Genomic DNA, 12,409 nt, shown 5'->3' with positions numbered 1-12,409 from the left:
ATATATATCTACCACAAAACAAGGCTGTCTACTCGAAGCACGTGGGTAAAGAAAAGATATAAACCCGAAATCACCATATGCAAGGGAAACCACAGTGAAAAATAGATGGTGACTCGCTAACTCTGGTGCCATCATCAACCCGTGCCTTCACTGGGCTAGTGTTTCCGAGCAATTGGGGAGAGTCCAACACCAAGCCAGGAGTTGGAAGGGAGGGAGTCCAGGGTGATAGAAGTTGAGCAAGTTCTACCTGGTGCCCTGGACACTTTCTTCATCTAGTTTGGATAAGCCTTTAGTTTAAAATCTGGTCAGCACTACTTCGGAAGCAAAGGATTTAAATTCCTGCTGCTGCAGCAGCTTTTGAGTTTAGTTTAGTTTAGTTTAGTTTAGTTTATTCATTTGTATTGCGCACCAGACCCGAGGGTATGAGGGCGCATGAGCAGCAAGGTGATTCAAAGCTTGGTTACAGGATGCTTATACTTTACATTACATAATTATACATTACATTACATAATTACAGTGTGACGATGAAGGAACATGTGTACAGTTTGGCAGGAGAGAATGCAGTAGATGTATTTAAAGAATTACAAATATATACAAGTTTAGTATTACAAATTTACAGATTCTCTTAAAGCATGCAACGCGAAGAGCAGCCGTGTGGTGTTAGAGGTGTTAGTGGTTCGTGTTCTTTAACCAGTGGATGTAGTTGCGTCTAAAAAGTGAGTAAGGTTGGGGAGTTCTGAGCGATGGTGGTAGGGAGTTCCAGTGTTGGGGTGCTTTCACCTGGAAGCTGTTGCCACCCATTTTAGAGCGTTTAAACCTGGGGACGGTGAGCAGATTAGCATTGGAGGTTCTGGTGGGTCTGATGGGGCTGTGTTTGCATATTCTGTCTGCCAGATAGCGTGGGGCAGCATTATTCAGGCATTTGTGGGTGAGCGATGCTACTTTAAGCAGGATTTTGTCTGTTGTGCTGAGCCAGTTATGGGATTTCCTGATATTGGAAATGTGTTCCCTCCTGGGAATATTGAGTGCTGCCCTAAGGGCGTTGTTTTGTAGCGTCTGAATTTTGTTGGTGATTTGTTTGGTGGCTCCTATGTAGAGGGCGTTACAATAGTCCAGTTTGGATAATACCAATGCTCTGGCAAGTGTAGTGCAGCTGTGGGTGGAGAGGAAGGGTTTGGCTGCTCTTATGAGCTTACATGTGTAGGCCGTAGAGGATGCCATCGAGCTAACCTGTTTGTGGAAGGTTAGGGAGGAGTCGAGGTATATTCCTAGGGTTTTTACTTCTTTCGAAACCTTGATTAGGTTCCCATCTATGATGAAGTTGGCATAATTGTGGTCGAGTTTGGTTAGGTTGGACGTAGAACCAAGGATGATGAGTTCAGTTTTGTCATCATTCAGGCATAGACTGTGCGAAGCCATCCATGCCTGGATGATGAGATACACCCTGTTCACCAAGGCCAAATCCTGGTTGTAATCTCCCGTCAACGGGATGAGGATCTGTGTATCATCGGCGTAGTTAGTGTAGGTGATACCCAGGCCGTCTAGATCATCAAACAGGGGCTTTGTGAACACGTTGTACAGAGTGGGGGAGACGGACGAGCCCTGTGGGACTCCACATGTAATGGGGATGGGTTCGGCGGCGGCAGAGGAGGAGAAGACTCGCATGGATCTGTTGTTGAGGAATGACTCAATCCAACTGATGGCTTCTTGTGAAAAGTGGGCAGCTGAGTCTAAATGATTACATAGGATTTTATGGTCAACTAGGTCAAACGCCGCAGAGAGGTCTAGCAGGAGTAGTAATGCAGTTTTCCCGTTATCTCTAAGGTCGTCTATTTGGGCTTTCAGATCTATCAGGGCTGTTTCAGTTCCATGTTGGGGTCTGAAGCCGGATTGTCTTATTCCTAGAAGGTGGTTTGTTTCAAGATACTTTTGAATTTGTTGGTATGCTGTCTTGTCTAGTATCTTGAGCAGGAATGGGACGGTGGTAATCGGTCTGTAGTTGGTTGGGATGGACGGGTCAAGGGAGGGTTTTTTGAGGAGAGGGAGGACCCAGGACTCTGTAAGGTTACTGGGGACTTTTCCTGAGGAAAAAGAGGCATTGATGAGTCTGGTGATGAATGGCGAGAGGTCTCGTGCCGCGTCTTTAATGATTTGTGGGGGGCAGAGGTCACCTTTGCAGTTGGAGGGTTTAAGGCCAAGAATTATTTTTTCTACTTCGAGGGAAGAGACTTTGGAAAAGCTGAAGCGAGCAGAGTTAGGTGTGTGGTGTGAGGGTGGAGGGCTCGAGTGGGCGTTGATGGGGTTGGTAAGATTGGTGAGGGAGTCTTTCTTATTTTTAATTTTTGTTTGAAGGCCAGTGATTTAGTACGTCTCTCACAGAGAGGTCCATAATGTACATGAACTACTTGTAAAAGATCATCCACATATATTACAGTTGAGGGATAAGGAGGGCCGTGTTTGCTTGAGATACGTGCCGCCAGTACTCACCCCCTGTAGCTTGCAGGGAACCGCAGTCTTATTGCAGCTGTAGTCCTGGGATTCAACATGGAGCAAGTTAGGGCGTCAGCAATAGAGTGGAGTCGCACCTGCGGAAGGGCAAGGGTCAGTGATGAGATGTACATTGATTAAAGTGCCGTGCAATCTCAGTGGTGTTCTGAGTAAGTTCGCCATCTAAATCCTGTGGTGCAGATGCATGGTGTATTAGCAAGGGCTGCCCCACCGTGAAAAAATGTTTTTTGCCGGCCGGAATATTTAACCTGGTTTTTGGCCAAGGTTTAATGGGCTTGAGTCCTGACAGGGCTGCCTGCCTCTTGACCTACATGAACCGGTCTTCAGAGCAGACATCATTAATATGATGCCACGGGAATAACCCGTGCATCTGTCCATTTGGACCCATAATACTGTACATGCTCATTCTTCCGTTCCCCCAGTAAAGTGCAGAATGAGCCTTGTCTTGTTTTTGGCATAAAAATGCTGCAGATTTATTTTCACATCATAAAACCACACTGCACACATTAGTGAAAATGGCTCTGAAGATGCAGTGACTGCTCTGTGTCCAACAACCTGCTTCCCCCTTTCTTTCCACCAAGTCCACCGTAGGCACAACTCCCAACCCTTTGTGTCTAAGCCTTGCCTGCCCTTGCAGGTGTTCCTGGACGGGGAGAGTGCCGTTTCTTTGGAGGAAGCTGAGCCCTTATTGTTACCACCAGATGCCCCTGCCGCTTAGGCTCCCAAGAGGCGCTGGTCTGAGAAGAGCGAAGACCCTTCTGGCTTTCTCCTGGCTCATTTGGAGTCGTCCCTTGTGCTTGGTCGCCCAAACACTGCCACGCCACCGGTGGGTTACCATCCACCGTGGCTCCCCCTTTCCTTATGTTATATTTCCAGAAAGTTTTGTGCAGATATTCCAATAAAAGAGATCCATCCCCATTACCGACAAATGTATGCCATCCGTAAGCTAATATTCCGGGGATTTCAAGTTAAATCAGGCCGTGCCTCATCTGTAGAAAATCTCTGCCCTTGCAGAATTTTGACATTGCACAGTTTTCTTCTAGATTTTTCCACCGCTGAGTGGCTCTCTGCGCCCCTCCACTCCTGTCTCGGAATTATTTCTGACCAAGTGATTTCCGTCTCTCCCATTTGTGCCGCCAGCTCCTGTACCAAGAACATTATCTCCCTCATCAAAGCCCCCCTCCCAGGCTCGTCAAGTCATTGCCCCCCAAATGTATGACCATGATGTCCGATTTTTGCTGCTTACCCAGCAATTTGCAAACGTGCCCCTGCAACTGGACCCATTTCATCCCAGGCACCCTGTGCCACTGTATCCTGAATTCACTTGTCATTTCTTCCTGTTCCACCGCCCAGCTCGCCCCAGCCCTTGACACAAAGGAGTGTCCTATTACCCAGACGGACCGCCTTCTCCTCCGTGCCGCCGCTAGTGGAATGAGAAGGCAGCATGTTAACTCTACAGCTTCTCGGGTCTGACATATCTTTTTAAAACACCCTGATCTCCACCTCACGATTTGCTTGATGTCCTCCGCCCCCAGGCCCATGGCTGCAGCTGAAGTAGCCGCCCCTATCCTAAAGGAATGTGTCCCGAACACCCTTTCTTTTTCCCCTATTTTCCCCAGTGCCATGTCCATGACCCTTCTAAACTGGAAGTGGTTCAACGCGGACCCATCCCTGTGAATGAGAAGAGGACACCCCTCCCCAGTCGGCAGCTTCTGTTGGAGATAGGCTGTCAATGCCCTTACTGGGCATACTATACTCCCAGCGATGGGTCGGAGAGACACTGTACACCCCTTTCCTTCCTGGTTGGTTTTAGACCTCTTTAGTAACATGCTCAACTGGCCCTCAGTCATGTGCACATCACCTAACTATAGGAAACCCATTGCCTTGGCCTCCCTATTCTCTAGGACGAGCTCGCTCACTCTAAATGCCCCAAAGAAAGCTAGTGTGAAGGCCGCCATGAACAACACCCTCTCATATTTGTCATGGCACACCTCCCATAGGCATTTGACCAAGCCATGCAGTTTTACAATGTCGATGGGCCGTCTTTCATCAGGTTTCTTCACCACCTGCTTCGCCCAGCCTTTCATGGCCATTATAATGTAATGTTCCTTCGTGGGGTCACCTTTACCACCTAGCTTAAAATAATGCGCTATAGCAGCCAAGTGATAGGCCATCAACGCACTGGTCTTCCCCGAACGCCAGCACCAGCCCACAAAGGCCCTTATTGGCAGATCCTTCTGCCCCTCCAACAAAACCTCCTCTTGGAAGGCCAAGAACCGTTCCCAGCATGCCTTGTATCTTCTTGCCGTGCCCGGTGCTAGAGCCGTGTGGATCAGGGAACTCAGATAGCCCCAATCATGCCCCACCACTGAGCTTTGAATGGGGTCATCACCTCGCTTGCTCCTGGATAGTTCCTCCGGAACTTCTCCCACTGTAAACGAGAGAGAAAATCAGCGGCTATGTTTTTGACCCCAGGAATATGTCGTGCTCTGACCTCGATGTTTAATGCAAGCATGCTCTTGTTGAGTTCTCCAAGCAGTCTCAAAACCTTTGTATTGCTAGATAACCCTTGATTTAGGATCTGGACCACTGCTAGGTTGTCTGACCAGAGCAACACCTTTCTGTCCTTTAACTGCTCCCTCCACATTTTAAAGGCTACCACAATGGGGAACAGCTCCAGCACAGTGATGTCCCTCGTGATCCCTTTTTGACACCACTCAGCTGGACAAGCCTTACCATACCAATTGTTGTCCAGGATTGCCCCTAACCCCAGGGGACCTGATGAGTCCGTAAATAGCCTGAGCCTGTCGCTGCTGGTCCACTCTTCTCTCCACAGTAGTACCCCATTGAAATCCTCCAAAAACTTTTCCCATATCCCGAGATCCTCCCTCACTTCGGATCCCAGCCTGACGTGTTGACCGACATGTTGCAACCCCACTGTTTTGAGCTCGATACTTCTTGCAAACACTTTACCAGCCGGGATGACTTTCCCCGTGAAATTGAGATTACCTGCCAGCGACTGGAGCTCTTTCAGGGTTGCCTTGTTCTTCCCCTTCAAACCCTTGATCGTCTCTTTTAATCTCATCACCTTGTCCCGGAGGACTGAGTCAATTTCGATCCCTAGGAATGTCAAGCACGTAACTGGGCCCACTGTCTTACCTTCTCCTAGAGGAACCCCCATCCCCTTCATCAACCCCTGGAATGTACTCATGAGTGTCCCACACTCCTTGGTCCCATCTTTGCCGATGAGCAAAAAATCACTGAGATAATGCAAGACCCCTCCCTCCTGTACCTCTTGCCTCACTGCAAACTCCAAGAAGGGACTAAAAGCCTCAAAATAGGCACATGAAATGGTGCAACCCATTGGCAATCATTTATCATAGAAGTACTGGTCTTGTACCTTGAAACCCAACAAATGATGACTCTTTGTGAATAGGCAGTAACCGGAATGCAAACTCAATGTCGGCCTTCCCCATTAGAGCCCCTCTCCCCACTGCATTTACGATTTCCACCGCATCGTCAAAAGAGGAATAATGCACCCGGCACAACTCTTCGGCTATGCCATCATTCACTAAGTCACCTTCTGGAAAGGAGCAGTGGTGGATCCAGTGATATTGCCCCTCCTGCTCCTTAGGGAGCAACCCCAACAGTGACACCACAAAATTCTCCATTGGTGGGGAAGAGAAAGTTCCAGCCACTCTACCCATTATGATTTCTTTGTCCACTTTTAGTGCCACCACCTCTGGCATCCCCAATGCCGACCGTAAATTGAGTGCCTCCCTACCCATCTTAATCCCTGTGCAGGGGATTTTTAAACCCCACCTGAAACCTTCCCATAGCACCTTCACATCCATACTGTTGTGGTATGTACTTAAAAAGGGAATCAATGCCTGGAGGTTAACCTGTGTGGGTAAACAAGTTAGAGACCCCCTTGGATAGGTACACCTTAACATGAGTGCTTTTCCTTCATTTCCTTTTTCCTTTCTCTTTTGTTTTGGAGCTACTCCTCTGTTTCCCTTCACCGGCAGAGGAGCTACGGTCCCCTGCGCCCCTGACCTTTGCACTCCTGAAGCGACATGCTTTGCCAAAGGGGCAGCCCCCCTCAGCATTAAACCTCCAGCATTCTGCCTGCTCCCCCTGGTGGCTGGAGCGGTTGTTCCAGGAGGAGTTGCCGCGAAAGGACGCCCTACCCTGTTGAGAATAACCCCCCTCTGCCCCTCCCGACTTGAGGTTTCTCCCCTTGGGCCTTGCCCTACCCTGTCCTCCTTCGCTTGCGGGCACCATTTTACCTATGAACCCCCCACCAATGTCCATCTCATCCCAAGACATGGCGGGGCCAAACTTGCATTTTTAACCAAAAGCCCTGGTCATACTGCAACCAAGTCTCCCCACCATGTTTCAAGTACAGGTTGTGGATATATTGTTCATAAGCGATCATTGACTATGAATCCTGTGGGTATTTTTCTAGCATAATTGGCATATACTTCTTGAATGCTTTCAGCCAGTTGTGGATGGTTGGCTCCACCTTGGGTTCCTCCCTTTTCCTCTTTTCCTTCTCCTTTTCTGACAAATCCTTTAAACCCTCCCCTGAGGGTTCCATTCCTACCAAGTTTAGGATTTCAATAAATTCTTTCCTCCAGAGCTTCTCCTTAGTAGCCCATGGTATGTGCCACACCAAAGAATTCACTGCCACCCGGAGCGAAGCCTGGCATTGGTCTCCCATACTGGGCGACATTGCCCCTCATTCCACTTTGCATGTTATTGACTTCCGACGCAGTCTGGGCCCCTTGATTCTCGCCACTAATGGTGTTGATCCCGGGCCCCGGCAACCTTTGTCCCCACCAGGTCAGCCCCTGTTGTGACCCTGCCAGTGCTGACCCAACCTGAGGCAACGTATCAACCCTCCTAAGAGCTTGAGTTAGTTAAGGCCATAGCGTGATAACCCCTTGCTGGAGTTAACCCCACCTGAGGCAACTGGACCACCCCTCCTGGTAGACCTGCATTGGGTAAAGTAACTGCCTGAAAGCCCCTTGGCCCAAGCCCCGCTGGCACCAGATTCCCCCCTTGCTGTTGTACCACTGCTACATTACTCGCTAATTGATTAAAAGCATTAACATTTCCACTCAAAACCTGACCATTACCCACATTTCCCCACGATTGTAAACACTGCATGACCATACCTTTGTCCGCCTCCAAGGGTGTGGGTCCCTCCTCAGCCACTACCACCGGTCTGGTTTCAGGAGCGCTGGGTGAACCACGATTCCCTGGAGCCTCAGCAGATGCAGGCGCCGGTACGGCCACAACCTCCTGTACCCTTCCTTTCCCTCTCGCCCAGTTGCTCTCGGCTTTTTGTTGGTCCTGGTTTGTTGCTTACTTGCTCTAGCCCTCTGCCATGGTTCTCTTTCTTTATGTTGAAGGCTCCCCTTCCTCTTTCGCCGTGGTCCTCAACCTCCTCTTCCCCTACCAGTTCATGCATCTCCCTCAAGACCTCCTCGTTGTCGCTGTTGGGGAATATTCGAGGGGAATCTGCCCTTTGACTTGGGCCTGCTTGCTCCTCCCCCCTGTGCGGGACCATTGCATCCATCCAGTTCGGTCTGTGTTTTGCTGCTGCCAGTCTAGCCATGGCCATGAAGGCCTCAAGATCGATTATGCTGTACTTTTTAGCTCTTTCAAAATGTTCCTAGGCACTGACCCTTGTGACAGAAGTTTAAAGCGTGCCTGTGTAGCAGAAGGTAGTTATTTGTAAGCCCTCAATGTGACGTGCGGCTTAATCCGTGATTGGCGGTTCACACCAGGCTGTTTTCCCCCTCCGTGTTTTGCTGTGGCAGTTCCCCTTTAAAGTTCCTTTCTTAACTAGTTCCAAATGATCTAACAAATAAATGTGAGCCCGGACCTCGTATTTATCTTTAGGCGGCCGGGATCCACGGTCTGGTAGGCACCGCGCCTCCTTGTTACTGAGCCGTTGCCTTACCTGAAGCCTGCGCCTTCTCCCCGGTGTCTCCTACTCCTCGCTGCGTTGTCGTCTCCCTGGCGATGCTCCGCTTCACCTCGTTCCGCCTCCAGTCCCACGACACCTCTGCCTGTCACTGCGACTCCGCTGCTCACAGGTAGGGAGATTCCTGGCGGCTCTGGCCGCAACAACTGTTTTGCAGCGGTACTCTTCTTCCTTGGCTGCTCCTCCTGCCTGACGGCGTCCCCCGGCACCATCGGCCTTGCAGCAGTGTCCTCGTCCTGCCTTCTCGCTCCTGGGTGCTCCAGCGCCGCTGCGGTGTTCCCAGGCTCCAGCCCTCGACTCCTCAGCCGTGGATGCTCCGGCTGCTGCGATGACCTGCCTTCCTAGCAGCAACGGTTGCTTCAAACGTTCATTGGTCCTTCGACAAGTCCTTCTGTGGGTAGCACTTCGAGACCAAAAGCACAAAACGAAATCCTTCCTTGTAATTTGGGCAGGCGTCCTTCTGCAGGGGCTGGATGATTCCTACAGCAAGGAGCCTGCCCGTTATAAAGGGGCATACCCGCCCCTTTCCTTTGTTGGCCCTTCGCGGGATTTCCTTATTTTGCTGTGCTTCGGTTGCTGGCCCCTCCCCCTTACCCAGGGAGGAGGAGGAACCCGCACGAGTTATCGGGGGGCCTCCTCCATTTCTTGTTTTCTTACGTCGTCACCTGCAGACTACGCAGTTGATTGATTGATATTTTATTTCTATCGTGCTCGTACACAAGTGTTTCAGAGCGAGGCAAGGGAGGGGAACAGGGGAGAACAAAACAGCAATCTTACTAGGCCCAGTGACATTGAGAACGTGCAAGTGCATGGGAGAGGGGGAGGGGAACAGTGCATGGAAGGGGGGGGAGAGGTGGAAAGTGCGAAGCAGAGGAGAAACAGATAAATAACAATAAATAAATAATAAAGGCAACAAACAGTGGTAATGCAGCCAGCAATTTGCAAGTGCTAGGTTTAAGGCAGCAGACAGGGTAGGTCTGATAAGTGCAGGAAGAAAAGGGGGGGCTGTATGGGTACAGATACAGACCCCAGTGCAAGGGGTGGCCCAGAGGCAGTGCGGGAGGGTGGCAGGATGAGCAGGTACTTGGGCCCAAAAGACAGAGGGTGGCCAGGTGCACGGTGCCAAGAGAGAACAGATCAGCAGGGGAGAGGGGGAGCGAAGGCAGAAGAAAAGAGGAAGGTGTTGAGGTGCTTCCGGAACCGGAGATGGTTCTCCTCAAGTTTTTGAGTGGCAGGGAGGCTGTTCCAGAGGGAGGCCCCAGCCGAAGACTGAGATCTACCCCCTGCTCGTTTCTTAGAAAAACGACTGACCCTGAGTGAGTTGGAGGTAGAGGAGCGAAGAGCGCGAGAGGGGAGGTATTTGCGGAGGGATAGCTGAAGGTATTTTGGACCCAGGCCCCAGAAAGCCTTTTGGACAATGCAGAGGGTTTTGAATTTAATCCTTACATCCACTGGGAGCCAGTGGAGAGATTTCAGAGCTGGAGAGATACGATCCCAGGGCTTGAGGCCAAGGACAAGTCTCGCAGTCCTGTTCTGGATTAGTTGCAGAGGGCGGAGAGTAAAGGCAGGTAGATTTAGAAAGAGGCTGTTACAATAGTCCAAGCTAGAGAGAACCAGGGCTTGAGATACCATGAGCTTCTGGGGGAAGGAGAGGAAAGGCAGAGTACCTCTGAGGAGGTGCATCCGGAAATTTGAATTTTTAGAGACCTCAGAGATGTGGGCGCAGAAGGAAAGGGTGGAGCCAAAGATGACCCAGAGGTTCTTAGCCTCGCAGGTGAGGGTATGAGGAGGGCCAAGGGAGGCCGGCCAGAGAGTGAGGGGAAAGGATGGTGAAGGTGTGCCGATGAGGAGGATCTCCGTCTTATTGGCATTCAGGCAAAGATAATTGGCGGCACACCAATCTTGAATGGCAGTTAGGCAATCGGAGATGAGAGACGGAGAGGCGGTGGCAGAGGGCAACCTGAAAATGAGTTGTGTCATCAGCGTAGCACTGGAAATTTGAGCAGAAAATGGCAATGCAGTGGGCGAGAGTTGCCAGGTATTGGTTGAAAAGCCAGGGTGAGAGGTTAGACCCCTGGGGAACACCACAGGTAGAGAGGAAGGTAGATGAAAGGAAGGACCCAAGTTGGACCTGGGAGGGTCTATCTGAGAGGAAAGAGGTCAGCCAGGCCAGAGCCTGATCAGTGATACCCAGGCTTTCACGGAGACGGTTGAGCAGGATGGTATGGTTGACCGTGTCGAAGGCAGAAGAGAGATCGAGGAGGATGAGGACAGAGGGAATGTTAGAGTCAAGGTTGATGAGCAGATCTTCACGGATGTTTAGGAGAGCAGTTTCTGTGGTTCTGGCAGCTCTGAAGCCAAACTGGTGGTCATGGAGATAGCCAACAGAATTGGAATGAAGGTTAAGCTGAGAGATGGCCAACTTTTCCAGGAGTTTGCCAAGAAAGGGAGTAATGGAATTTGGGCGATAGTTAGCTGGACAAGAAGGATCAGCTGTGGGTTTCTTGAGAAGAGGATGCACAAAGGAGTGCTTCAGAGGGGAGGGGAGGGGAAGGATCCAGAGGCAAAGGAGTAGTTGCAAAAATCAGCAAGGGCTGGAGCGAGGGTGTCAAAGTGTCTAACCCAATTCCTAATTGTGTTGTCAAGGACACACGGACATGAGTAGTAACCAAGAAAAGGAAAAGCGGCCATCGTGGTGCTGCCAATGCTAGCTTACATTCACAGAGTACCTTAGTGGGCTGTTGCAGGGACGTACACAGAGGGGCTGGTCCAGATGGATGGACATCCATAGTATATAACGAGCACGCGGACGTTACGTGACAAACTCCATCTTTGGAGTACGCACAGATGGGTGGATGTGCTGTTGTAGCAGATGACTGGCATGAAGAAAGACTTGAAATCACACCGGCAGCACCAGCATATAAGTGGAACTACTGGCGTTATGAATATTTAGCACAAAGAGCGCAACCAGAATCGCGTTATGCCATCAGACCCGCCCCCGTGGACGCCCACGGTGTGGAGCTACAATGTATCCATAATTGACCAGCAATTGGAAATCAGTAAAATAAACATTATTGTGATATATTCAATGAATAAGAGACTGATCACACAGACTGATAAGTGCACTTCTAATGAATGCATAATGCAATAGGTAGAGATGAACAACACAAAGGGGCGCTTCAAGGAGCTGTAATCCTTGACAGATTAGTGCAATAAATTATAATCTGTGATCTATCCATAATCTCATAGAATCAGGAACTGATCTAACAGGCTAGTAATTCACCTATGATGAATACACATACAGCACAGAGAGATTTTAGAATGTGAATGCAAAGTCAAGTCCATTAGACAAGAACTATAGATGTTATGATTATGAAAATTACAGAGTGGCACTTCAAAGAGGGTACTCAAAGGGCTATGAACCGCATGCATTTGGGGAGCCCAATGATTATCCATAGTAAAGTCTGGCCAAAATGTTTTATTTTTAAAATGTATTATTTGTGCTGAGTCAATTTATGACTTTTCACAATGAAGCCAAGAATATTCGTCATTTGTGCAAACAAGCAATCAATCATAATGAAACATTAAAATACCATTTTCAGTCAAGCTTAAAAAAAAGAAAAAGGAAAAATTGGTTAATACAAAAAATCCTAATATCCACAAATAACTCACACTGAAATATAATTGATCGCTCAATTTCTTCCAAAAACCTAAGAACTTCCTTTGTTAAAATATGTTATTTCCCAGCTGACATTTGCCTCTAGACTACATCTGTGTGTAGCCATTCGGCATTATCTACAAAACATGCAAAAGGTTCAACTCTATGGTCATTCAACCCTGAGCAAGTTATTAAGAGATGTCTAACATTCTGTTGCATCCCCACATCACAAAGATTAGACACTATCA

The sequence above is a fragment of the Ambystoma mexicanum genome, chromosome 1q, assembly GCF_040938575.1.
Source record: "Ambystoma mexicanum isolate Mex_15411 chromosome 1q, UKY_AmexF1_1, whole genome shotgun sequence".
NCBI lineage: Eukaryota > Metazoa > Chordata > Amphibia > Caudata > Ambystomatidae > Ambystoma > Ambystoma mexicanum.
The sequence above is the reverse complement of the archived record's forward strand: the minus strand, read 5'-3'. Positions refer to the sequence as shown.